Genomic DNA, 27,146 nt, shown 5'->3' on the forward strand with positions numbered 1-27,146 from the left:
TACTGCATTACATTCAAAGTTTAAACAAAACACATCACTATCAAAATATATAAATTATCATAATGTATGTTGTAATTTAAATGTTCATGCTATTCAAATTTTAATTACTTTGTTTCAAAGGAAACTTTTCAAAGAAATACTTAAACTGTAGTTTGTGTCATCTGATCCACATGCTACGAAGAAATCTCAACATTAACAGTGGTTCACTCTTAGTCACATCAGCTAGTAACATACAGAAATATCTAGACACTAATGTGTGTTTGAACTATATGAATGTAATATTCAAAGTCTGAAGATTCATTCTGAGAAACAGATATAAATTTCCACCCCTTCAAAGGTGCTTCATGCCAACCTAAATTCTGCCTTAAGATATATAATGTATGTGTATTTAGTTGATACAAATGTATACTGCCATAGAAAAATAAGTTCTATTTACACTATACCCCCCAAACAGTTAAACTGAAATTGGTTCACATTTCACATACTGAAGTATATGTAACTGCTATTACTATTGATGTCTGCATGATCGACAATAGCACTTAGTGGTTTCTTACAAAAGATGTTAGGTTTAGATATGACATATTTTAATTGTGTATCTTGTGCTTTAAAAAATAATATTTGAACAATTTAATGATTTTTACAAGTTTAACCTGTCACCTGGAGTGTGAAAAGTTATGAACAAGCACCATCTTGTTTGATAATGTGTCTCTGTGGTAAGGCTCCCAAAGTACTTTCATAAAGCCCCATGGGCACAAATAATAAATGAAAAAAACTTAAAGAAAAATAAGCTATAAATAAAAAGATAAATAAGTGAAGTTATGCAAAAAAATGAAACTACTTTAACAGACTTACACAGAGTTTAAAGGTATGTACACATTTCTATTTGTTATTTTTAAACATTTTGTTGTATATTGGTAATAAATAGTGATATAGTAGAGAATATAAATAAAAAAAAACATTTATCTTAATTTGAAAAGCTTTTGATATTTCTTTATGAATTTCCAGAGATTATGCAAATGAAAATTGAAAACTAAGATAATGAATGATAACTATTATTTATCATGAAAATGAACTACTGAGTCCAAGTGCAAATAAGTGTATGAAATCACAAAATATTACAAATAGTTAAAAAAAGTAAAAAAAAATTTTCTGAACCACATGTTTTTAGGAGCCTTTCTGTCAAATTTCAAACTTCACTAGTTTTATTTTTGTGACAAAAAGTGATGAAGTGTTACCTTCTTTCTGATAGTTCTTCTGAGTGTAAGAGTTAACAGTCTATAAATAAATTTAAAAAATCTTAAAACACATTTCTGGTAATTAAAGCAATTTTTCATTTTAGAATAACATTTTAATAAGGGAAATAAAAGATGGTATTATAATTACAGTATTGTGACATTATCACTTTGAATGAAGCTGCTTTAAATGTATGCAGAATATTTGAGGACTGTATACAGCAAACTTGCATTCAACTGTTGAAGGTAGATCCTATCCCATTTGGTGAACCAGAAGTCAGTGGGTTAGCCCTTTCACACAAGGTACTCATTTAAAACACTTCTTTGCAAGTCATTGTATTACATTAAAAAATTAAGCACTGTTAATACACATGAATGAAATTAACACTATATGTTATGATTTGAAGTTTTAAGCTATCTAAATTTCAAGTCCTTTATTTGAAAAGAAACCTTTAAAAACTACTTAAAACTCGAGATGCATTTTCACGACTCACAAGCTATGAAAATTCTCTACTTTGACATACTGTATCTTCAATAACATAATGCCTGCTGTGTAGATGTACATCTGAAGAATAAGATGTTTACTTAATCTATTGACACATTGCCCTGCCCACCTTCAATTGGTTTGTTTGAACTTCAGAGCCTACATGCAGAGATTATATATGCATATATAGTCATTATGATGAGCTCATTTTATACAATAATCAAATACTGGTTATTTTTAAACTTATGCAATTTTCATCATAGGATAAATGTATTTCATGAACTATAGTACTTATTTGTTTCTTACACAAGTTATGTCATAGTTAAAGAAACAGTTAAATTGTATTTAGGTCTTACTTTTATACTTTATTTATATTTCATATTCATAACTGAAAGGTTTGAATTTTTTTTTAATATACATTGTACCTTGAGTATCTTCAAAGTTTACAATATTACATGGTGCACAAAAATTTTGCTTAAAAGATAAAAGTATTTTTATACTTAAAATGGATATCATCTTGCACTAATATGTTAATAGTTTGAGTGCAAGTACTACAATAACATTTTTTAGTAAAAACACTGAAATATCATTCTTTCTGTAAAAGGCACTTATGATCTTTAACAAAATCTTACCAGTTTTTGAGAGAATGCATCAAGAAATCTCAGAGTTGCTACTTGTATTATTATACAAGTGAAATTCATGACTTAAATTTCCCCAAATTGCACAAGCCTGACGTGAAAGGATTAACTTCATTATTTAGATCTACAAGCCTTACCACTTTTGGAACAACATGCCTTCCATAAGCTCATTACAGAACTTCAGCCTAGTAAAATGTGCCACAAAAATCTAATGAAAAGGGTTAAAAAGTATTCCAGTCCATGAAAGAAGTGTTAACCACAAAACTACATTCAAGCCACGTGCACCACAGCTAATATCTGAACAACTCAACAGAAGCTACTTCTGAATGACATTACTGTATAAATCATCCTGAAGTGAAAATTTGCAACCCTGGACTGTGTCCAACTAAGAGATCACACACAAAGCTACATGAAATTCATTGAGCATTCAATATTTGAAATAAAGTATGATTCACTGTAATCAACAATAAGAGGAACCTTGTAAAGGAATTCAAGAACATAACAGATGAGGATAAAAGTGATGCAGCATTAAAAGATGTTAACAGAATACTTGAGAGCAAAATTTAGAAACTCCATTTCCTGCTCTCTCTCAATCAACCTCATTGCTTTCAAGGATGTTGATCAAACAGCATTTTATGGATCAACATGTACACTGTACAGAGTTGCACTGTGAAAATGTGCAGCTATGTGGAATAAACACCACAGGTCTCCACTGGCTGCAGATGCTGAGCAAGATGTTGCTAATGTGAAAGTTGCTGTAACAAATGTAATAAGGTGGAACTCAAAATATCATGCTTTCCAGAAGATCCTATATTTAACATAATTAAAGTTGCTGGTAGTTTACAAATTCCTGGGCATAGCAAGAATGCAGGCTGTAAAGTTGTATTCCTGCTAAAGTACATAGAAGCACTTCATCTGCTGGCATATCCTTTATATTTTCTTCAGAGAGAAAAATCTTTCTAGGTTATATAATTCCAAAACTTCTCAGCCTGAATTTAAAGTTAAAATAAAAAGCCTCATGTTACTTCTCACACACCTTATTGATGCATTAATCAAATTAACTGAATGTTGTTTTGAAAAGTTACTGAGTAGTTGGAGAAGCTAAAATGGATAAAAGGAAGAAAATATTGGTGGAAGAGGCAGTTATTCAAGAGGAGGGAGAGTATTCTTGTGAAGTGCTATTTGATGCCTAGATCACAAGTGTTTTAGAAGAGCCAGTGGATGACTTCTTAAAACTTTAGAAACACATATACTGAAATCAATTCCAGAGAAGAGGAGGCAGACAATGTATCTACTTGGCACAGACAAGAGTTTGCTTCCTTGAAAAAGTATCCAGTAAACACCTACTCATAAAATATAATTTTACCATGAAGTTTTCTTGTAGAATGCCTGTTTAACTATGCTGAACACATTTTGACACCATAGTGCTTATCTGATATGCAGTTACACTATATTTAGATATAGATATAATTGTAATGTGCACTCTTTGCTTTTAAATGATGATTGATTTGAAAATGAAAATGAGATAACAGTAAATATATTCAAATGTGAAGCTACTATATGTAAAACAGCATAAACTTGCATTCAAAATTTTACTGAACTACTAATTTTATAAATTTATGTTAATAAGTTTGGAATAAATTGTAGATTATAATTCAAACTTTAGTATTATATATGAGTTAATTTCTTAATTTAAAAGAATCCATCTAAATATAGATTTTAGTGAGTCATGTGGTATGTTGAATTTAGCACTGGTTAAAATAAGATTTTGTTGTGTCAAAATACTAAGTCTAAAGTTTTGCACAAATTATGATCTTAAATTACCAATATTTACAAGCTAGAATATAAAATAAAATGTATTTTTATTTTATTGAGATATGGCTAAATCAAATATCCCATTCACTTCTTTCCATTGATCCTATTTAAACTTACTGAAATACATAACTGATTCACAGTTCAGAATGTCTCTAGTAGGTTTCTCAGCCATTGTAATCTGTGAAATCTTGGAGTCATATAACAGATTACATTACAGATTATTTACAAAATTGGGTAATCGGTGTTCTGTAGTAGAATGTTTTAAAAGTAACTCTTCGAACACCAATTATCATAACTTTAAATTTCACAAAATGAAGAGTAAAGAAAAGGAAAAATTTTGTGAATAATAAGAAAACAGTAACGTCAAGTACACCAGATAACATCTTCCACTGTGTTAACAATGACATTAAGCACACCAGAAAAGTTTTAGCTACAGCATCAAATCACACATCTAAACTTGCATCATTTTTTTTTATTCATAAGCTACATAAAATAAAACCAGTGATCATACAGTACTCTTCTCCAATATACCTATGAACTCACAAGCACACACCAATAAAAGTATACATTTGGTTTGCTTAAATCTGCAAAAAAGAACATTCAGACAGCAGAAAATGTTAATTTTTCCAGCTACGGAGATACAACTTTTCTGACTATAAAATTAAGCCATGAATCTGTAGCCTTTGCTTTCATTTGAGACTTACTGTTTGTTAGCTTAAATAATTCAAAAATAGAATATTTTCTTTCTCACAATTTATTTGCAGTAAAATATTCCTCCTTTTTTGCTTAGTTACACAAAGATACAAAATTTCATGGTACCTTGATAAAATTTGCAAATGAGTGGGAGTTTTTATCAAATAGTTACATTTTTCTTTCATTTGTTAAGTCACTGAAAAGTAACAAGTTAACTTGATAAGTTCCCTTCCATCTTCAATTCACTTAACTAATTGTCCTGGCATTATTATTATTTGTTTTTTTAACTCATAAGTTTAACCTGAGGCCATGATCAAGTTGATTCACAATCATATTTCATCCTCAGGAAAAACTGACATCTTTTTGAACCCATTATTTATCAATTCCTAGATAAGTTTTATTTATCAAATAAAGTAGGATATATGCTATGTTGGTTTTAATACTTTATACAATTTTTAAAACACCATTTCTTTCAATAAAGTAGCTTAACACATGACATCGTTAGGTCTAATATACTATATGTGTAAAAAATGGTTTTAAAGGTAGTGTATATTGTTATAGTACACAGCTATGCTATTTGTTAGTTTTTTATTGTATTATGAGTTTTAAAAAGACCAAGAAAATTCAAATTTATATTTTAAAAAGTTCTATAATTACTATGCCATGTGTTTGGAGTGTTTGTATTTCAAATACAGTGGATTTCACAACTTAACTTTTTTATTTATTTATTGATGCAAAGTTAAAGGTTTCATTATACTCGCTGCCAAGCTTTAGAGGGTTAAAAATATAAATACTTTACTATCTAATAAGCACAAAAGTGATTTTTTTTCTTACAATAGGTTTTTGACAGTTATATTTAATGTGTGTATTATAACAGAATATTAAAAATTTAGGTTGTATAAACATAATTTACATAAATACATCCCATAGATTTAGTCCAAAATGCACAATAAAAATACAACAACAACAAAAAAAAGTTTTACTTTAACCATTAGAAAAAACAAAATTAATCTAAAACTGCAGAAAAATGTGGTCTGTTTATCTTCCTACACTTTAATGATTTCTATTATGCAGTGTTAAATAGATCTTATATACAGGAATTTCAAAATATAATAATGTAATACTTATGAGTAGTTTCACTAGGACTAAACCTATTCCACATCCTTACCGGTTTTGTGGGCTGTCTGAACAACATCCATGTAGGATGATGGATCTCCTGCTTTGATAAATGAGTCAATAGCTTCCTTCACGAGTCCCTGGTCTAGCTGGGCCTTTGCTAGCTGACTCCACACTGCTGGTTCATTGCACCTTTCAGCAAATTCATAAGCTCTGTCAAGGTTTTTGATGTGCTCAATAAGAACCTAATAAATTAAGCAAGAAAAATAAATACCCAATTTTCATACTATTTCTTAAATTAGAACACATATACAAAAGCTATCTTATTTAAAATAAAAAAACAACAATCCTCAAAATAATTTTAAAACTTTAATTACTAAACAGAGGTGGAATTGAGCATTTTAGCTGTTATTAGAACATCACGGGAAACTTCGATTTTAATTTTTGACTTTATGCCAAATTTTCTATACATTTAAGTGTTTTTCAAGTTCTTATTACAATATAGGTTGTAGAGCTTAAACATATTACTTAGTTTTCTAAAATAACTGAATTTACACTAAATACACCATTAAACCATGAAATGCTAGTTTTTTTTGCAACATCGCTGAAACTTATTGTGCCTCCTATCTCTTCAGAAATGTTTACTAATGTGGTATTTCAAACTATAAAGACTTCTTATGCAAATGTTTTGCATAAGTAAGATAAGAGTAATTAGCAATAAACTCAAACTGATACGTACACATGTATAGGATAAGGCACCAGAAAATTCCCTCACCTGTGATGGGTAACAGTGAATGGACATTAATGTTCTGCTAATGTCCTTAATAAAATCTGAAAGGTTTTATAGCTTAATCTAAAGTGAAATCTGAGGATCTCCTTGATTTATCCATTTTGCAACATTCTCCTTTAATTTGCTGGAGCCTGGCTGGGGAAGGATACTTATGCACAAAAACTGGTAACATTTCCCCCCCCCTAGATTATAAGTATCTTGTACACAAACAATGACAAATTTAATTATGTATTCAAAAACATAAATAATATGTAATTAACAAAGATAGAAAAGTAAATCTTAAATGCAGTTTAACTAACAGATTTAGGTAAGAAACAACTATAGGTGTTATGAAGAAGGCAGTAAATACTAATAGAAATTACATCTATCTGGTGATGACAACTGAGCACCAATTTCAAAATAACTATTGTTTTATTCCTATGTAAAATGATTTTTTTCTAATGATCATAAACATGTGTATCAGCTAAGTACATGTGGCATATGAAATCAAGGTGGGTGTAGCACCTTTTAGGGGTTGGAAAACTTTCTCTAGTTTTAAATGAACTTAGCCAATGAACTTTGGAATATACATGTAAATACTCAGTAAATATAGTGTAAGAAGTTACTGGTTCAAGTTAGATATGTGAAAGTTCAGTTCTATGAATGCAGTGTAATGCAACAACAAAACTGAAATTCAAGTATTTTTAAAGGTTTCTTTTGAAATAAAGAAATTTAAACTTTGAATTATAACATACATTATAACATTAATTTCATTTATAGTAAAGTTAATTATACTTAGACTGTCACACAGTGACTTGCACAGAAAGATGTTTACTTGTCATGGAAATTTTAAAGGTTAAAATCAACAAACCAAAGTCATTTTTATAAAAGAACAAGCTTAACAAGTTTTCTCTAAGTTCATAAAATTACAATTTTTATCCTTCTTGCAAAATAGTCAAAAACTTGTTCTAGTTCTACAATTCATAAATTTGGATTAATTAATAAAAGTAGTAAATAAAACACAAGCATCACATATTACAAAGTAATGCCATTAATATAAAGTTTTATACAATAAAATTTCACTCTTTACATTAAATGAATCACAAGAAGTAAATGCCTTTATAACTTGCACCAGCTGCTCACCAAGTTATTGCCTTAGGAATAAAATGTTTAGGAGAGATAAGAAGCTTCCCCATTGGTCAAAATAATAGCTAGCCTGCTGTCTCAAAGACAGTTAAATATATGACTGGCTAGTGTACTATAACTACAATGGATCAACTGGGGAGTAAAAACACACTAAACAGTCAAGCAATGGAACAGCTTTGAAAACAAGCACAAAAATGTTGGTAGTGCACAGCAAAGTTTTTAAAACGTTGATGGTGTATTTACACTATGCCCAATACACAAGTTAGTTAGCAGAGAAACATCTATCCTCCTACTTCAATAATAAAGCACCAGTAGAATATAAGCTACTTTTGTTACCTGGACAGCAGAAGTGTTTACATCAAACTTCCTGAAAATAGCAAATGCTTCTTCATATAGTTCACTTCCAATGGCAATGTTTGCTATATCAGGCGCATCATAGTTGTCAAGACGATTAATGTATTCCATAACACGACTTCGATCAGCTTTAATTGCTGTGAGAATCAGTAAGTTCTGTAGATTTCTGAAATTTAGACAAGACTATGTAATATGCACAGGCACAAGTAATTAATAATTAAATAGTTAAGGAAATTAAAATTAAAAAAGGACAGCATTAAAAGCATAGAATCCAAACCTCTGATAAATAAAATTTAAATGAACAGAACAAGTCCAACTAAAAAACAAAATTAAATATGTTCCATGAATTAAAAAAATCCCCAGAGTACAGGCTTTAATGTGGTATATGAAATGTGTCCTGGGCTTCAGAGGAAATTATGGAAGCAAGAGCCATAACCAGTTTTAAATTCTGTTCATCAATCTTACATGAAGAAATTAATAAAAAATAAAATAAAACCATAAAAAACTAAGTTGTTTAAATGATCTTATTAAAAACTAAAAATACTTATCTGAAACATTCAGCAGAAACTCCTTAATTTTTGCTACTTTATATTCAGTTAATATATTTTGATATTCATCACAATATATTTTTACTTAGTCTCTTTAAATCCACCAAATTTTTTACATCAGTATTTAAAAATTGATAATGACACTGCAACCTATTACAAATTTTGAAAAACTTTAACTGTGAATTTATAACACTTAACAGTAGAGTATGGCACAGTACTATTAAAAGAGAGTAAGCTGTATACTGGAAAAGAAAAATTTTCTTTTATCAAAAATAATCAGATTGATATTTTAACTTCTAGATCTAAACAATATGCCTCTACATTCAAAATTGAAGTATTTTCAATTTTTAATTCTACCTAATAAATAGTGTTAATAAATTTTTTGGGTTTATGCAATACAAGTAGAATAGGCATTTTCTATTCAAACTTCTATTACTTATTTAGATTTAAAGTTATTGAAAAAAAAATAGTCTTAATACAGAAATGTAACAGTTTTCAAATGAGACCCACAACTTCAGAGCTTCCAAAGAGTTTGCTATTCTTCAGGTGAATAAAGGGTTATGTTTAGTGGGTGTGATGAAATGTATAGGTATGGATATTGACATTATGTAAACTGGATGTTCAATTTGGGTTAGCCTTGAGTATTAGACAGTCATAACCTACAGTTGTTGGTATCAATTTTAGTTTATGTCAAAGAGGTATGTACAGTACATAAGACGTCAGTGTGATATTAGTTTTAAGAAATGCTAAATAATTTTATAAAAATAAATTTGTAGCTAAAGGTAATGGGTAATACAGAAAATGCAAATTTGACATAACATGAAATAGTACTGAAAGAAATTAAAGAATGAATAATACTAAAGTTTAATTATGAATAGAGTTTAGAGAAAAATTCTTCTGGTCATTCCTGGTCAATAGGGAATTGCACCTAGATTTATTACTGCAGTTGAAAATGAAACAATCTCTCCTATAATGAACGTACTGCTCTAATTTCACTGAAACATTAAGTTATTATGGCAAAAGGTGGTGGGATATTAAGAAAATGATAATTTGACAATTTGTATGAGATAATATCAAAGAAAATTAAAGTTTGAATAACGTAAAATAAATTTAATTATGAACTTAGTTTTGAAAATATTTTCAAAGATATGCAATGATCAACAAATCTAGGATCACAATTGATGCCATTTGGCATTACATTATTAATAATACTACTATTCAGTGAGCTTCTTTAATATCAATTTCTTTTAAATGTAAAATATGTCTCAATACCCATCTGTTTAATGTCTTCAAGGAAGTGTCCAGACATGCTAGTGTTTTGTGACCAGAATTTTTTTGTTGTGATTATTGATTTGTATTCAAGATGTTCCCATATAGTTGTTTTGGTTTGTCATACATATTGAAAGTTGCATTTTCAGCAATGAATTAATTAAATAACTTTTTTTGTACATCAGGTTATGGGTTTAATGATTTTGAACTGATTTTGGTTATCTTTATCAGAAAATACATTTGTTTTGTGCAGGAAACTGTCCACCTGAATTTAGGATGAATAAAAATTTTCTTTCTTTCTTAAAGAAACAACAGGAACTGCTGTAGAAATGGATTTTAACCAATCATTAAGTTCAAGGTGGTAAATTTTTTTTAGTCTCTGGGGTAGGATTTTTATTAGTTTTGGGTGATAGGTAATAATCAGTGGAACACTAGAAGAATTTGTTTTAGGTAATTGTTTCAAGGTAGATTCATGTAGTATATTGTTAACTTTAACAAGTTGTTCAGCAATAGTGTTTTGTTTACAGCCTCTTATAAAAAATTTTATATGGTAGTCATAGTTCTTACTGTCAGAGCACATTTTCTTTAATCTAAGTGGTTAATTAAGTGATATTGCATTTTGTGTGTGGAGAGTGACAGTTTTGATTATGTAACTATTGTGGTTTATTCACTGGTTTTTGATGCAAATCAAAATGTAGAGCACCATCTTTTAATGTTAGGTTTACATTTAAGTAAATTTAACAAAACTGTGGAAAGTGGTAACATGCCAATAAAAGGACAGTGATGAAAAAAAGGTCAAATGTAGCATATCCAAAACACTGGTTTGTCTGTGCATCTTTCTAAAGTCTTCTCTGAGTCTCCCATAAAAACTTTGGTAATATTTGATGCCAATAGCTGTGCCTTTTAATTTAATATGGAATTCATTATTAAATTTAACACCATTGTGTGAGTACCAGTACAGCTAAGTATGTAATCATTTGCAACTTGGGTTTGTTTAGTTGCAGCAGAGATGATTCTAGGAGTTTTAGCTAAAACCTTCATAATGGGGAATTTTCTTGCAGAGAGAATAATAATCCATAGTACAGAGAATAGTGTTTGGAGAAAGTTTCCTGTTGCTGTTTAGGTCAAAGGTCATGTTCAGGTGATATGTCATATCTTTAATATATGATGTCAAAGATGGGGGATATCTTTGATGTAGTGATCAATGTAAGCAGACAAATTTTCAGTATGCATGCAGAAATTAGAAATAACAGGACAAAGTCCAGGATTGTTGGGTTTGTGAATTTTTGGTAATATAAAAACAACTTAGAACTGGGTGTTTAGATGAAAGGAACTGTAATGCTTTATGATTGATGTGTTGGCTTTTCTGTAAGCTACACAAATCTTTGATAATTTTAAAACTTGCAGTGTGGAGTCAAAAATCACATTTTATAGTGGTTTGTGTCATTAAGTTGTCAGTAAGCCTTGCTGATATTGCCAAACTTATCTTGAATGACGATGGTGTACCCTTATCAGCTGGTTCAATAACTTCATTTTCATGTTTCAGTGAAATTAGAGCAGTATGTTCACTATAGGATGGATTATTTCACAGTTTTGAGTCCAAGTTAATAGCTTAAATTACTTCATTTTCAAGTGCAGTAATAAAACTAAATGCAATTCCCTGTTAGGTGAGGATGACAAGATGAATTTTTCTTTAAACCAAGTTTATAATTAAAAATTTATTTTACTTTAATAGTATTATTCATGCTTTAATTTCTTTCAGTATTATTTTATACATACGTGAAATTTGCATTTTCTCTGTTATCCATTAACATTTGCCATAATTTTTTTTATAAAATTAGTCAAAACTAATATCACACTTAAGTCTTATGTACCATACACACCTTTGACAAACTAAACCTGACACCAACAATTCTAGGTTAAGATTGGCTACTACTCAAGGCCAACTCAAATTCTACATTCAGTTTTTGTGATGCCAACATCCATACATATACATTTCATTATACTCACTAAATACAACTCTTTCTTCTTCTGAAAAATAATGAACTATTCAAAAGCACTTGAAAACCAATTCATAAAAATGTTTTTTCTTCAACAATATATATAACCTATAAAAATATATTTCATTTTATATCTTTCATGAGTGAAGTTTTAAAAGAATTAGCAACTTGCATCAAGCAGCAAAAATCTTACCTAGACGAGATAATTGTTTGTTTTACTTCTTTTACTTAAAAAAAGTTTAATAACTTGTTTCTAAATGGTAATCTATATACTTAAATAACGTGCAACTGTATATTAAAAACATTACTACTCCACTGAAACATAGCCAAGACATGGTCACTTTGTGAAGAATAAAGGTCAGTTTTATATTACTGCATACAGTAATATAAGTGAATATGCACTGTATCAATGCATATTCTGTAATGTTAGCCAGCCATGACTGAAAGGTCAATATAATGAATATATATTGTTATGAGATTTAACCTATGTAGTCTAAACATTTGCGTTCTTAAGTAGTCATCTGTCGTCTTTCTAGAACAAAAAACATGCAATTTGTATGTTTTTTTTGGTGGTTACAAGGTTGTTCAAATTTACGGACCTCATACAGTTATGGTACAGAAAATATAAAGGTTTACTGAAAATAAATGTTTTAAATGTATTTAAGATGTTTTAGAGATTATGCAAATATTTGAGATTTTGGAGACAAAGAATAGTTTTTAATCTAAAAAGAAAATCACTTTTGCGCTGAGATTACTAATGAAACACTCATTAACTTTACAAACTTTTCGTAAAAATACTCAACACAAAAATCAATTTTTTGTGTTCCAAACACTTGCAATCTTTACCACAAGTCTACGAAATTTTGTAAAGATACAAAATACAGTACAAAATACTGTATCAAAAGTTATAGTATATATACTTAATGTATGGAAGTGTGTATATAAAGCTAGGGTATATTATGCTAAGCATGCCATGAAAGGGTTAAATAAATATAAAAAAGTAAACATTAAGAAATATCTGCTGAAACTTTTCAATAAGTATTTCTAGTTTTTAATAAGGTTGTTTAAACGACACATACTAACTTTATGTAGATTAACAATTAATGCATATAAAGGCTTGTTTAAAGCTTGAAAATTGATAGTTACAGTGAACTTAATTGGTGATGTTTGAGAGTTACACTAGTTAGTTTAGATAACTGTTGTAACTCTACACTACTACTGTACTATTAATTAAGTTAAATTCGTGCTTTACTACTATAATGGTGGCTTGAGGCAAGTTTATTTTACTTACCCCCAAGTGGTAGTACCTTATTTTGTCTCCCCCCCCCCTTTTTCTTTGGACAGCTGTCACCTTTCCACAACTGTCTGCAGGCAGTGAAGGGTAATATAAATGTGAGATGTTGTGCACTTAGGAGAGTATGATGTTGGTTCACAACTTTTTGTTTTACGATTTCATTACATTTTTTAAAAATGTCTTCACATGAGACTGGTGAACAGAATTTAAGATTAATGTATTGTGCACCTCCACTGCAATGTGGGTGCTGCTTCCAAAGTCACCTCCAAACTCAGGGCACATTTTATATCCCACATTAAAGAGAATACTTTGGGGGATCCTTTCAAATTATACAGCATCTTTAATTTTGTTTTACTGTTATGCTTTTGTTCATTTAAATGTATCTATATGCACAATACACAAATAATTTAACAAAAGTTTAAACTTTGAGTGTCAATATCTTAACTAGATATTTATATACACCCCAACACTGGATAGGTTTTGAAGTTTACATATGATTCATACCTCATGTAGAATTTTCAAGTATATATGTTTAGATTTAAAATAAAAAAGTTGTATCAATTTACTCATGTTTTCAGCACATTAGTCATACATTACAAATCACTACTGTTTCTTTATTCAGAATCATAGTCACAATTAAACCTAAATTTTAGGTATGTTCTTTCTCTCAATGCTTCTTAAAATTACCTGTGATCACTGAATGCCGAATTTTCCAGAACAATCTTTTCCAAAAGCTCAATTAGTTCATTTGGTAAGTCTGCACTCATGAAGGCTTTTACAGTCACAGATATTTCCTCAGGGTCCTGGGTCTCTGATAAGGCTGTTTGTACTACTTGGTCTATAAGCTGACGTCGATAAGGGTTGCTCTCACTCAAGACTTCAGCCCACAGCTCCTGATCTTTGCGGTGTACAAGGTAACGAGATTCACTCTTGAATAAGGAATTCTCATTACACACTTTTATCAGCTCTTGATCACACTCTCCACGTTCATATGCAATACAGGCTAGATGTGGATCCCGTTTTTCACAGTATTTTCCAACAACCCTGCTGTCATAGAATTGGTTTTCTCTGAAAAGTTAAACTTCAATCAGTACTTTATACAGCACCATTTATAAACTCTTCATCTAAGACAATACACTTGAAATGAAAACTTACATTTATTATTAATATATGATATTATCCAAGATGAAATTTAAAAAAGGTATTAATCTTCATTTTTGTATCACGTGTCATTTTTATTAACTTTAGTAAAAGCTTTCTGCAGTTTCATACACATCATAAAGGCAAACTAAACATATTTACAACAAAATTCCAAAATTTGATATTCCTACCTTATTGATTAGTGAAGTATTGATAAATTTGTCAAACCTGCCAGTAAAGCACACACACACACACAACCACAGAATTCCTGTTCTGAGCATTTAATTCTCTCAATATGGGCTTTGTCCCATGGACCATTTTCACTTTATATGGGTTTTAATATAACTTTTAATACAGTATTTTAAAAGAAGTATTTTTACTAAAAATCTGTCCATAAATATACAGTATGTTTCTAAAGAAGTATTTTTACTAAAAATCTGTCCATAAATATACAGTATGTTTCTAGTCCATGAGCAAACTGATATTCATGTTAAGATTTTAAAAAAAAATTTGTTTTGATTTTTGTATTTTCTAAAGCCTCTGAGTACAATTCAAATATTTCTTTTCAATCAAATTTTACAATTTGACTGACCTTGTAACCAGCAAAGAAAAAAAAAATTATATTATTCTTTTCCTAGAACAGCTTCAAATTGTAACAAAATTACAATAATTTATCCTAAGTAGCTTTAAACTTGTAACAGTTTACATCTATCTATAATTAAATTTTATTGCTCTTTGTCCAATGTCTAACTACTACTTGTGTCAATACAAGTTCTAAACCACTTGGGGTCCATGCAGCACTCTACACTTTTGAATTATGTTACCCAAGAGCTGTCTGTGTACATGCCTTGTAAAACATTTTTATAATAGTATTTATTTTACCTAATCCAACCTTAATTAACAAACAGATCACTAATTTAAAATTTTAGTTTTTATAATAATAAATAAAGAATAAACAGGAAATAAAGTACTTACCCAAATCTTTTTTCTTGCTGTTGACTGTTAACTGACACCCAACTTTTTTTTTTTTTTTAAATATACTAATGGTAGTAATGCACCAAAGGATACAAGACTAATAACATGCAAAAGATAAACAATTTCATCTAACTCTCACAATTTCTCTAGCTTTCTAACTATATGACAAGAGTGGTTACAAATCCATCCAACCTAGGTGTTATCTTTCCCTTGTGAAAGAAGCTTATACCAACAGTGTAACCAACAATTCTTCTTTCAAAAAACAATGTTATGTAATATTAATGTTGAGAGTTTAAAACCTTGGCTTTCTGTTAATTGTAGGTAATATAGAATTAAATATGAGAAAGAAATATTACATCCTGAAGAGTGGTTTAATTTTCTATTTGATGGCTCTGTAACCAAACACAATTGAAGGCTATAAAAATTAGGATTTGCCTAAACAAATGATGATTTTATAGTAATTTACATTTAATTTTGTACTCATAGGTGGTGTGGTGGTTAGAATAGAGGATACATAGCAAAAATGTGTTGTGTCACACTACGGAAAATTCAAGATTTTTTAAAATATTGCTGTATAAAATTAAGAACTTAAAAACTCGTGTATTATTAAAATGTGGATTATTAGCTAAGATTTTAACTTGTACTAACTGGTATTACAAAATAAAGTAGCTTAATCAAAATTTGAACGTAAGTCACTAAAACCTTTTAAAATGTGTAGTGAAGGATGTATATCTCAGTAGTCATGTATTTGCTTCTTATAGCAAAGCCACTTCAAGCTATCTACTGTGTCCACCAAGGGGAATCAAGCCCTGATTTTAGTGTTGTAAATCTGAAGACTTACTGCTGTCCTAGCAGGGGACCACAACATGTTTAATGGAATTTTACAATTATTTTTAGCTTACTTATGGTAAATTATAGTAACTTTGGGATCAATACATTGTATGTTATAAAGTACATATTTCAAAGCTAAATGAATATTTTTTTAAAATTTAAATGTGTCACACAATGAGGCTTGTAAAAGTAAAAATTAGTTCACTATAAAGCATGCACTACAAGAATCCTTTTCCTTTTTAATCCAGATGTTTTATTATGGATATATTTTTTAATGAAAGTATTAACCATATCTTCCCAGACATTTACTGAGCATGTCACAAGGTTTTAGTAACTTATTTAAAATTTTATACTGATGTTATACCAATTAGTATAGCATAAAATATTAGCTATTAATCCATATTTTAATAGTAAACAAGTTTTCAGTTCTTAATTTTACAAAGCAATATTTAAAAAAAATTCTGAATTTCCCCTAGTGTGGCACATGCAACATTTTCTCTAGGCATTGCCTCTTCCCTATTTTATTCTCCACACCTCCAATAAGTACGTAATTCAGCATAAATTATTCACTATAAACTCATCACTGCTTACACATACCACAATTTTTTTATTTATAACTTTCAATTTTGTTTGGCTACAGAGCTATCAAACAGAAAACTAGACTCCTCTTACCTCTCTGTTTAATTCTATATTATCTATAACTAATAGAAAACAAAGGTTTTCACTTGTCAACTAAAATATTGTGGAACACTTTTCTGAAAGAAGAAATGTCAGTTTCACTTTTAGTACATCTAGTGTGGATGAATTTGTTACGGGTTCTTGTCATATAGTTAGAAAGCCAGAAAAACTGTGATATTGGAAATTGTCTGTTTTTTGTATGTTATTATTCAATGCTGTCTTTAGTGCATTACATATGTAATTAAAAATTATTTACCTTATTACTATTATCAGCATGAAAAAAGTAGGGTTAAGTGTAATTGAAAGCTGAGGACAAAAATAACATCCGAACCAGAATTCTATTTCCTGTTTATTTATTATTGTAAAAGTTACTCAAATGTAAAAATAGGGATCTCTTTAGGTTAGTTAAAAGTTAGATTAGCAGCTCATAGGTAATGTAATGCTATAGTGTAACATGAGTTGCATGTTTCCCAAGTGATCTGCAACATATAATGGCATGAATAGTAGTTATACACAGTTCAAAGGACAATAAAATAATAAAATTTAATTATTAAAAAGAAAAAAAAAGGTAATTTTGATTTTTTTTTGTGGTTATATAAGGTTGGTCAAATTGATCAACCTTTTATATAGTCAGGGTAGAGAAAATAGTAAAGCTTACTGGAAACAAATGCTGTACACATTCACAAATGAAATTTGAGAGTTTTGAAATGTAGAAAAGTAATTTTAATTTTAACATGAAAATCACTTTGCAGATGGACTATTTGGAACACAATGATGAAATACTTGATATATATATATAGACAAATCTGTTTTAACTTTATTAAAAATACTTCACTGAAAATTTTTCTATGTGAAAGACTTGTAATGTTTACTGAAAGACCACCCAATTTATTATATTAAATGTTAGTAGTAGTAAATCAATAAAGACTTTAAATGAGTACAAAGAGGTCACATGGTTGGTCAAATTAAACAAGTCTATACTGAGAGAATTAAACTGTAAAAATTAGAAACTTCTCAGCTTAGCATAACAAAACTTTCAATAAAATAAGGTGTTTAAAATTTAACAAGCTTTCTGTGTCTATAACCTAATACTGCTGTTTACAGTGCTCAATAGGCTCCCGCTATGATTTATTATTATTATTCACACAAAGTGGTGTAGCCAAATTAGATATAAAACAATAAAATAAACCCTAACATTACAGAACAATGGCCATGTCATTGCATTTGGTTGACTTGCATTCAAATTTTTATTGAATAGCTATTTTATTAATTTATGTCAGTATGTTTGGTATGAAATTGATTATAATACAAATGTAGTATTACACAGTTAATTTTTTAATTTAAAGGTAAATGTTAAAAAACCCTAAATATTGATTTTTATGTCCCACATGGTATACTGAATGCAGCATTGGTTCAAACTAGATTCTTGTGATGTCCATATACAAAGTCTATAGTTTCTTATGAATTAGGAATTCAAGTAGCCTACATTGGCAAGTTAGAATATAAAATGAGAATCTCCCATCTTTCTATTTTCTGAGATATCACTAAAGTTACAGACTCAAAGACATTGACCATGTCCATCTCTTTAAACTTTTGAAAATGCTTACTTACACCTAATTCTTTCTATGACATGTGAATAACCAATCAAAAGCTCAGAATGTCCCCTGGCAACTTTCTTGGCATTTTTTCAAAGATACGGATAAAGAACTCTTTGTACACAAGACTGAAAATGGTAAGGTAACATTTTAGTGAGCCCAAAATTTCATATTTATTTATGACCGAAGTATAGCTTTGTTACTAAACTTTAAAAAGTTATAATGAAATTGTATTGTACTGATATAGTAATTCATGATTTTTGGTTATTTCAAAATGTATATATAAAACCTAACAAATGATTATTCCACATCCTCCACATGTGAAATTTTATTAGGCTAAATAGCCTATGGCAAACAGCAAACAAGTAAATTTCATAAACAGAAGAGATAATTGCTGTACTTCTTAATTTATAGTTCTATTTTTTATGAAAAATAAGTTTAAAAACTTATAAGTAGTAATAATGTATGTACATGTACAATGTATAGGTAAGCGACTATTTTACTAAATACTAGTCCACCAAAACAGCCAGGACAACTCACTTTATAAATACCAGTTTTATATTTCTTGAATATGGTAACATGCATGTGCATGAACTGCATCATTTTAAATTATATTATGTTTGCCAGATGCAGCTGAAAGATCAATATAATAAAATAATAAATATATATATAAATGTACAATGTTATGAGATTTAAAGCTATTGAGACTAAAATTTATGTCTTCATGTTTTTATGGTTGCTATGAGGTCAAATTGACCAAACCCACACAGAGATACAATTGTGAAAATAAGTTTTTTTACAAAAATTGATAATTATCTAGAGTTTAAAAGATTCCACATGAAAAATTTAAACATTTTCTGATGCATTAAGTATTGTTAATCTTAAATTCAAAATTACTTTGTTGGATAGTCAACATGCAAAAATAAAGAGTAAGAGAAAAACATCTAAAAAATCTTAAAACTACAAAGAAATATTTTACATTTTGTGCACATAAAGCTCTGTTATGTTTGCTGATAATCTGCAAACTTTTGTGAAAATACTCTTACTAATTTGGAAGCTATTGTACAAAAACTTTTACAAGCACAAAATGGTTATAAGGTCAGTCTCAGGAAACGAGTCTGTGCTGAAAGAGTTAAAAAGAAAACAGATAGGAAAAGATTAGAACCTAAAGATGTTAAGATAAGTAACTTGAAATTGTCTGGTAATATTCACTTTCTTTTTTTCTCATTTGTCATTTCACTATATTTTGCTACACTTAGGGTAGAAAAAATAAGACAAAATATTGTTTTGCAAAATAAAATCTTAAAAAACTTCTTTACAAGATTCTAGAGGAGATTCAAATACAATATGAAAAGAAGCATCTTCATTTTTAGCACAAAAATCACTTATCTCAGACTGACTCAGTAAAGGTTTTGCACATTCACAGATAAACCTTTAACAGAAATTCTTTATTAGAAAATTTGATTTTTGTGTACAATAGACTTGTAATGTTTAGTAAAAGCTTTCCAGATATCATGAAGATGCACCTTAAAGCAATCAGAGTTTAAGTATGTATAGAGATGCTTACAAAATGGTTAGTGTCAGTCAAAATGACTAAATCCCTATCAAGAGTGTTCAAGAGGAATCTTACAATCAGTATTATTCTCGAAGCAAATCACAGCACATAGTATTAGAAATTAAATTTTCACAAGTGAAAATACATGTACACTTGTTTTATTTTCTCATATCAGTCTATTCTTAAAGTTTCCTTAAACTGATGTAATACAAAAACAACAAAATTTCTCAATAAATCAATCATCTTACTTGAGAAATCTTTCAGGATTATTGTTTGAGTCAATGTATATTTTAGCTAAGGCATTGTGGGTTGCAGGTTCAGTAATTCCTTCATGTACTCTCATCTCTAACCATGACAACAGCAGCTTGAGACGGTTCCGTTTCTCAACTTCTTCCACCAATTCATCAGTGGAAAACTGGCCTTTGACATTCATGATGAGTGACTTTATGATATCTTCTGAGCAATCCACATCCAAAAGTCCTCCAATTACTACAGGGAGTCGAGAAGGATTGACCTTGGAGAAATAAACATCATATGTAGACAGCTCGTACCGTAAGCAATTTCAATTAACCCCACGTGCATGCGCTAGTCAAATGGATTGATGTCCATAATGGAGAAGTATCATTTACTTTGATTCTGAGCTTAACATGTGCATCTTCACAAAATTTGGCAGCTTTTAATAAATGTAACAAAGTTTGTTGTATCCAAAATTTTCTGGAAATTTATGAAGATTTACAGAGTGAGTTTAAGTGAAAAATGATTTTGACAATAAAAATAAAAAATACTAAGTTTCAGCTTTCATATTTCATTTACATAACCTCTAGAAGTTTCTAAACAAATACCTTAAGTTTTTGTTGGCAAAAATTTCTCTCATTCTTTCCACACTAACACAACTTTAGTGAAATCAGCAAAGTAGAAAAGTAACACCCACATTGTGAGCCCACAAGTTAATTGGGTTAAAATTAAACACTTCAGTTAGTAAAATAAACAGACAAAGTGTAAAACTACCTTTACAACATATATCTCAATGTACTTCTGGAGGTTGTTGCGATACAGATGCAACACCAGGTCATGAACAAAGTCAAAGCGATCACAAACAATGATCAACGGAAGTTGGTCTGTTAATTTGGCTTCTTTGAGAAAGTTCTTTACTCGCTCTGGATTGTAACAATTGCTCTCTCTACAAATTCTTTCCACTTCTTTGATCTGTCCAGTCTTACAAGCAGCCTGGAAACATTCAAAATGAACAATGTACAAACCACATCCAGGATAACAATAATAATAAAAAGCCTGCTGTTTTCAAAGTTTCAGCCTAATAACTATAATACTACAGTAAACATTTATCACCAAGTGTAGAAAACCTGCAATTTTAACCAATTTGATGATTTTAGTCATGTACAAAATTAAATACAAAGTTTATATTGACAACAACACATTTACTTTGGTCTTTTATGTTCCACAAAGAATTATCATATTCTGAGCAACCATTTAATTCCCTTACAGAATATTGTACAAGCATTAGAACTAGTTTGTCAAAGTCTCTATAACAAAATTGTTTCATACAGAAGCAGTGAAGATTATTGTCTTGTATATGTAAACTCCAAGGATTATATTCCACACAAAATTATCTTTTAAGAATCAAATGAGGAAAGCTAGCTGCATTTTCTCACCTGAATGTACTTGAAGTGAACTTCAGGATCTTGACTGAAGTTTACAATAGATCCAAGAAAGTAGAATAAGCCTACATTAAAGTATTAAAAACACATTCTGAATAAATACAATAAATTTTAGAAAGTCTACCTTTGTATGGAAAAAGCATAATAAATATTACAGAAGGGGAAAATTTGACAAGCATTTACTATTAAGAATATGTAATGTCTAGGGTATAATGAATAAATACACAAAGTGTTCAGTATTTATGAGTACTAAAAAAATAAAAGCTCTATACTGTATTTTCTCCTTATTCAACTTACTTTTTCTTAATGTTATTCAATCACCTGAAATTAGCATAATGTTTATTCTTAACAGAAAACAGTTTAGATTCTGCTTGTTTTGTAATAATAAAGTTAGCTCTTATTAAATACTTTGAATAAAAAAAATCAACAGAAATAATTAAACTATATATAGTAATGATTGCATTTCATTAATTCCTTGTCAGTGTCATTACAAAATATAGAAATGAGTAAATACTGACCTTCATAGCTCTTGAAAGATTCAAAGAGATCAATGAGAACAGAAGTGGTCAGTTGTTCATTGTACTTGGTTGCTACTTGAACACAAAGCTGCAAATTCTGTCGAATGTTCTGACTGAGCATGGCTTTCAGACATTCAATTGAATCTTCCACAGATAAAGAACCAAAGTAATTCACTAGCCACTACAGGAAAAACACAGGATAAACCAAAAAAGTTAAAAATAAGAACAATTATCAATAGTAATGCATATCTTTTGCAATGGCTGATAAGAAAGTTAACCACAATACACTATTTCAAGAATCGACAAATAAAAAATCTGAAAAAAAGATTAGTAACAAAACTGATTATTTCATCTTGTAATATAATATTCTCATTCATATTAGTTATACTAAGGGAAAAATTTGATTAATGTTCTAAAAACAGTGATAAATTGCAGCAAAATAACAAGCAACTAAAATTTATCATAGAAAACATACTACCTTACCTCAGCATTTAACAGATGTGTGTGAACTATGGCTCTTTTGATGTCATAAAGATCAGTATAGTGTTCCAGGGCCTAAGGAAAATATGAAGTGTTTAATTTGCATGTTTAACTTTTCTGACAACAAAATCTCATAAGAATTTCTCTACCATAGGTTTTTAATCTGGGCTGGCATAGAGCTTTGGAGTGTCTCCAAAAACAAAGTAAATTTCTATTTTGGGTTTACTTATTAATTCTAAGCAGTTTTTTATCATTATTAACAGTTACAGCATTTACAGATCAAGAACATTTTAAAAAACAATTTTTTTATCACTACTATTTTAATTTTCACATACACAGGATTTTATGGTAAAGTTTTTTGTATTTAAATGTACATTCAGCAATCTAACAGTGTATCTAAACTACAGAATCAATAATAGCTACTTTCGCATGTTTACACCAATTTGCAATCATTTACAAAATATTGTATAACAACTGCACAGCCTCTTATATAGGTAAAAGAAGGCATAATGAGTACCAAGTTAAAACACCAAAGAAATTCCCTTTATAAGTCCATGAACAAATAAACAAAAACAACCACTTTTTCTGAACAGAATATAATCATTTTAAAATATTTCTTCCTTACTATATAAGATGCAACTTGAAATGGGAAAAAAAACACGAAACTATATTCCACATTTTACGCCTTGTAAGATACTACATCATGGAAGACGCACCCTAATTTTGGAAACACAATGCTAAGGAAAATATATTTTGACTCGGCAACCCACACCTTGATTTTTTTTTCAACCCACTGAGTAAATACAGTCAAATACATCATATACTTCATAGTATATCAGCAATATTAATTAAAATGCATGTTTAATGCTATTGAAAATGCTTGTGATTGGTAAGTAATGAGATTATGATCTGTAAGAGAGGCCATTTTGAACAGACTCTAAGCTAACTACTTGCTTTAACCCATCACTTTAGTCTTGAAAGATGCATAGGGGTTTTTCAAAGTATTTTTTTAAAAAAAGTGCATCATAAAGGCAAAATATACAGTATTTAATATATTGTTAAAACCTTAAAGTTAATAAACTATTAAAAACACACATCACTTTAGACAAGGACATAATTAGGTTGCAGTTTAAGGATTTTGCTCTTGTCAAAACAAGACCAGAAGTTTGAGAACTTATACTTTAAAATAAAGTATACCTTTCACACTAGTTAAATAAAGAGAGATAAAAATAAATAAATTTTCACTCCTGTGAGGAATAATCATTTCTTGAAACACTGCAATACAGATGTATTTTTCTGTATTTCCTTAATTCTTTTGCAATGGGTCAGGGTTCAAAGGCCATGTGATTGCACTTGTTGACTTGCATTCAAAATTTTATTAACCTTCTATTTTATGAATTTACATCAGTAAGTTTGTAACCAAACTTTAGTATTATGTACCAGTTAATTTCTTAATTTAAAAGTATATATTAAAAGAACCAACCTAAATATAGATTTTAGTGGGTCATGTGGTATGTTGAGTGCAGCAGTGTTTAAAATTAGATGTGTTTATGATAATATACCAAGTTTAAAATTTCGTACAAAAGTAATAACTCAAATTACTACTATTGACAAGCTAGAATATAAAATAAGAATCTCACATCTTTTTATTTTGCTGAGATATTGCTTACATACTGAATCAAACATGGTGCCCCTGCTCAACTATTTCCATTTTTAGAAATGGTCCCTTATACACTCTTACTAAAGTAAGTGGCATGTGAATATTCAATCAACAGCTTAGAATGTCCATAGAGTGATTTTATCAACTATTTCAATTTTTGTAAAAGTAAGGAAGTAGGTTGTGTCTTTAATCTGCTTCAAGTTTCATATTTTTTAAAATCTAAAATCTTAGTTACTAAGCTTAATAAATTATAGTGGAATTCTATGGTATCAGTATAGTTATTTATGATTTTTTCAGTTATTCAACTGTGTGTGTGTGTGTGTGTGTGTGTGTGTGTGTGTGTGTGTGTGTGTGTGTGTGTGTGTGTGTGTGTGTGTGTGTACGCACAAGATAAATTAAAAAACAAATTTTGTTTGATATCCTCCACAAACAAAATTTTAAAAGGCTTAGCAGCTTAGGTCTAGTAACAACTGAGTACAAAGGTCGTAGTGAGAAGAGATAATTGTGTGCTTTACTTCTTGATTCATTGTTCTATATCTTAAGTTTTATTTATTTTAAATAGTAACAATCTATATACACATATAATGTATAATAGCTGAAATGTGGCTGTATATTACAAAATACTAGTCTGCTAAAACACAGCAAAGACAGGAAGACTAAAGGCCTGGTTTTATATTACTCAATATGTAACGAGTGCACGCACACTGCATCAATGCAAAGTTATGTAATGTTAGCTAGTCATAACTGGAAGGTCAATATAATAAAAAAATATACATGTTCATATATAGCATGAGACTTAAGTTACTTAGACTAAACATTTAAATTTATACATAGTCATTGTAACACAAAAAAGCATAATTTATATTCATTTCCTAATTCTTTTATGATAGTTACAAGGATGATAAAGTGACAAACCCCACATCATAAGAGTACAGAAAATAGCAAAATATGAAATTGTACTGAAAACAAATGCTTAAAATGTAATCAGTGATGTCGAGAAACCCACTTGTTGAGAAATTTATATGCAAAAACGGCTCGTTTGGGTTGAGAAAATATTTTACATAGAAGGTCGAAACGTTGTTCGCTCTTCTATGTAAAATATTTTCTCAACCCAAACGAGCCGTTTTTGCATATAAAAATGCTTAAAATGTATTTAAGAGGTTCTAGAGGTTAATCAAATAACATTTAAGGGTCAAATAATAGTTTTTTGTTAATCATAACAGGAAATCATTTTGCACTCAGACCATTAAGGAAACACTATTTTCACAAACAAATCTTTAGTAAAAACATTTAATTAAAAATTGGATTTTTTGTGTACAAAAAGCGTGTAATCTTTACTAAAAATCTAACAAATTTTGTAAAGATGCACTTGCTGTATCAAAAGTTATAGTGCATATACTTAACATATGCAAATGTTTATATGAACTCATATATACTGATCCCATTGTGAAAGGGTTAACTAATGGAAATTTAAAAATTACTTTTCATTATTAATTCTCATAGTAATTAAAGGATTTATAATTATGCTTTTCATGATTCATATGTTCTGTTTTAGATTATAATGACTTAAAATAGTTCTACATGATTGGAGTACAATTTTCAGAACTACTGTATGTTTTGAGAGAAGTTAGATTAGCTAAGTTTCTCTTTATGTAAACAAACAATTTGAAAATAAAAAAACTGTATACCCTTTGTAAGAGTCCAGCTTTCTCACATAACTGAGCAATGTGAGCACGATCATAATGTGTAAACATCTGGTTACCAAGAATAGCATCAGCAACCTAAATAAGTAAAATTCTTTCATTCACACGTTTCTGCACTAAAGATATTTACATGCATGAAACCAAGGAAAATATTAACATGTCTAATCCAATATATATATATATATATACACACACACCAAAGACATTAACACAAATTAAAAAGACATTTATTTAAAAAGAAAATGTTAAGGAATAGCTGTATCATATTGAGCACCCACTTTTAACACAAGGTACAAAAACATGAAACAGAAGGTAGATTTGACAACTTTTAGAAAAATGTGAATATTACTGGCAGTTGTTTCCATAAGTATTGTACAGAGTTTTTAGAAACCTTCACAGGCAATAGCCACCTCTGGTTTCATAATCTGAATTTGTAAAATACAGCTGATAATCAAATTTTATTACATCAAGATAAGTAACCAATGAAGAAGTTTTAAACTTTATTAATCAGTGTTCAAGTATAAGCTCCATATTAGTAATAAGCAAGATATTTGTAGTATTAAGCTTTTAGTAAAATAAGTTATCTATTATATAAATCATTCTGACACTACAAACTAGCAGAAAATTACACTTATTTTTCATGGTTACTTACCAACAAAAACCTTTTTTTTGAAAATGTAAATAATGTTCACTTTGATTTCATTTGATGATTATAAACAAACAAATTTATCTGCAGGGAAAAAAAAAAATTCTAGTTTGCACACATCTTTCTCTATCCAAGTCTACCAAAAATAACAACTTTACTACATTTTATACAATGGATAAAACTCAGCTATGGAAGGAGTCAGTCAATTGACAAAATACATGTATATAGATGAAGTACTGTTTGATTTTCCCTCATTGTAGTCAGGTAGGTAAAATTCACTGAATCAAAATTTTAGAATTTTATAAAATGCAGCAAAATATTGATAGAAAAA

At 29.3% G+C, this 27,146-nt stretch overlaps 1 pseudogene across 1 annotated transcript in view; it reads right to left on the reverse strand.

Moving 5' to 3' along the window:
• LOC143238017 (clathrin heavy chain 1-like) overlaps positions 1–27,146 on the reverse strand; it is a 70,616-nt pseudogene that overhangs the window by 8,712 nt on the left and 34,758 nt on the right. The window contains exons 13-21 of the transcript XR_013020381.1: positions 26,155–26,247; positions 22,810–22,881; positions 22,327–22,507; positions 21,803–21,873; positions 21,141–21,359; positions 20,381–20,646; positions 14,046–14,426; positions 8,230–8,413; positions 6,031–6,223 (exon numbers count right to left, since the gene is read on the reverse strand). The product of XR_013020381.1 is annotated as a clathrin heavy chain 1-like (transcript). The remainder of the gene's footprint in view (positions 1–6,030; positions 6,224–8,229; positions 8,414–14,045; positions 14,427–20,380; positions 20,647–21,140; positions 21,360–21,802; positions 21,874–22,326; positions 22,508–22,809; positions 22,882–26,154; positions 26,248–27,146) is intronic.

Source organism: Tachypleus tridentatus, chromosome 13 (genome assembly GCF_004210375.1).
Source record: "Tachypleus tridentatus isolate NWPU-2018 chromosome 13, ASM421037v1, whole genome shotgun sequence".
Classification (NCBI taxonomy): domain Eukaryota; kingdom Metazoa; phylum Arthropoda; class Merostomata; order Xiphosura; family Limulidae; genus Tachypleus; species Tachypleus tridentatus.